Source organism: Polyodon spathula, chromosome 45, assembly GCF_017654505.1.
Source record: "Polyodon spathula isolate WHYD16114869_AA chromosome 45, ASM1765450v1, whole genome shotgun sequence".
NCBI classification, from domain to species: domain Eukaryota; kingdom Metazoa; phylum Chordata; class Actinopteri; order Acipenseriformes; family Polyodontidae; genus Polyodon; species Polyodon spathula.
This window is the reverse complement of record NC_054578.1, coordinates 1,724,290-1,726,789: the sequence shown is the minus strand read 5'-3', so window position 1 is coordinate 1,726,789 and position 2,500 is coordinate 1,724,290. Positions and strand designations below refer to the sequence as shown.

Here is a 2,500-nt window from a genome sequence, read left to right as displayed (position 1 = left end):
GTTTCAATAGCCATAGTTTTATATATTATACAGCACACACCAAACAGATATTCAGACACTGTAGATAGATAGACAGACAGACAGCCATAGTTTAATATATTATACATATACACCAAACAGACAGACAGATAGACAGAGTTTCAATAGACATAGTTTTATATATTAGACAGCAGACAGACAGACAGACAGACAGACAGATAGACAGAGTTTCAGATAGACAGACAGACATATATTATACAGACAGACAGACAGACAGACTGGATCAGACATCTATATGAGTCAATAGCCATATCTCTAGAGTCTATCTATAGATCTAGCAGATCGACTGTATGTAGACATATCTATATATTCTATCTATTGACAGATGTCAGATCTATTTCTATCCCTAGATATAGCTGTCTATCTATATCTATCGATAGACCTCTGTAGTCTATAGTAATCTATCTGTCAGATCTATATGTCTGTCTATCTGTATCTATCTGTCTATCAATAGATAGACATACAGACAGATAGATAGACAGACAGACAGATAGATAGATAGATAGACAGACAGATAGATAGACAGACAGATAGACAGACAGATAGATAGACAGAGAGATATCTGTATACAGACAGACAGACAGACAGACAGACAGACAGACAGACAGATAGATAGACAGACAGACAGACAGACAGATAGATAGATAGATAGATAGACAGACAGATAGACAGACAGACAGATAGACAGACAGACAGATAGACAGATAGATAGACAGACAGACAGACAGACAGACAGACAGATAGACAGACAGACAGATAGATAGATAGACAGACAGACAGATAGACAGACAGACAGACAGACAGACAGACAGACAGATAGATAGACAGACAGACAGACAGATAGACAGACAGACAGACATCTGTAGACAGAGACAGACAGACAGACAGACAAGTGTAATACATATCTATATATATATATAGATAGATAGACAGATTTATCTATAGAGACAGACAGATAAACAGACATCTATATAGATATAGACAGACAGACAGACAAAGAGATATCTATATATAGATAGATAGACAGATACAGAGAGACAGACAGACAGACAGATATTTAAACGAGTCTCTTCACTCTGATCGTGATTCGCTGTTATGAGCTGAAGCAGAAGGGGCGGGGCGATCGGAACGCAGAATTCTGAATCGATCCGATCTGCAGCAATAATAATAATAATAATAATAATAATAATAATAATAACAATAATACTTACCAAGAAATTACTTAGTTCGGTTGGATTATTAAATGTAATCTTGACGATATTTCTTTTTTTTTTCTGATTTTATTATTATACTGTCGAATGTTAACATAATAATAATAATAATAATAAGCAATTTACGTTGAACACAGTGACAGACCACAAACCAGTCTCGTAGCATCATTTATCTGGAAGAAATGACAGGACATCCAAGCAAAAGCTTAGAATATATTTGGGGAAAATAATATACTAATAGTAAGTAATAATGATATTATTGCTTCCTGCGACACGCCCTGTAAGACGCCGCACGTGCGACCTTCACCTGCAGTTTTGGTGGTTTGTGGTACCTCAGCCTGAGCACCGATCGAGCGGAAGCAACAGAGCGACATCGGGGGACCGGCCAGGCGCTCCTTGACAAGACTCAGAGGAGTGACGACTGCCGTGTGTGAAAATAGGACCGTCACTCAAATAAGTGAAAAAAAAAAAAGGTCGGTTAGATTACTATGCCTCAAAAATAAGAAAATGGCTAATTCCCCACAAAATAATAGACAGTGATATTTTAACTGATTTCACTATTTCCAGTGGGAAAACTCGGGCAAATCGTGTGTCTCGCTTCGTTAATAAAGTCAGAATGGCAACAAATATTAATAATATATTAATAATAATAATAATAATAGCTGTATAGAAGCTGGTTTTAAAATGCAATTTGTGTCTGTCTGGTGTTTGCTCAGAGCATCGTAGTAAATGACCTCTTTACTGATCCTGTAGGTTTCGTTTTCGAATCTTTATATAAACCCCTTTATTATTATTATTATCATTAATTATTACTATTAATTAACTGAAGACGCGTGCGGGACATTCTGCAGGCGTGCACCGCTGGAAGTGACGTCACGAACCCCGAGCACCATGGAATCGACTCGACTGGCTAGCTCGCCTCTCGTCTGTCTCGCTGTCGCCCCCTGGCCGGTCCGCCGAGGAACTGCTTCTGAGTCTCCTCACTGCTGACTGGCACACAATTTTTGTTCCTGGCTAGTGAGTGTTATCTCACTTTTTTTTTTTTCTCAGCAATTTCCTAATTGCTTATGCCTCAAACGTATAGAAAATGGCTTTTATTCCCCACAAACTTTGCTTTTGTGACCAGGACAGTGATATTTCAAAATATCACTATTTCCAATGGGAAAACGGGCAAATGTGTGTCTCTTCGTTCACATAAAGTCAGAAAAAAACAACATATGAATCCAAATTAACATGCATTTATACTAAAG

At 37.7% G+C, this 2,500-nt stretch overlaps 1 protein-coding gene across 2 annotated transcripts in view; it reads right to left on the bottom strand.

Annotated features, from left to right (window-relative positions):
• hspbp1 (HSPA (heat shock 70kDa) binding protein, cytoplasmic cochaperone 1) overlaps positions 1 to 1,337 on the bottom strand; it is a 7,222-nt gene extending 5,885 nt beyond the window's left edge. For both annotated transcript variants that reach the window (XM_041237682.1, XM_041237683.1), the window contains exon 1: positions 1,251 to 1,337. The gene's annotated coding sequence lies outside the window, so the exon portion shown is untranslated. The remainder of the gene's footprint in view (positions 1 to 1,250) is intronic.
• Between the last annotated feature and the right edge of the window lie 1,163 nt (positions 1,338 to 2,500).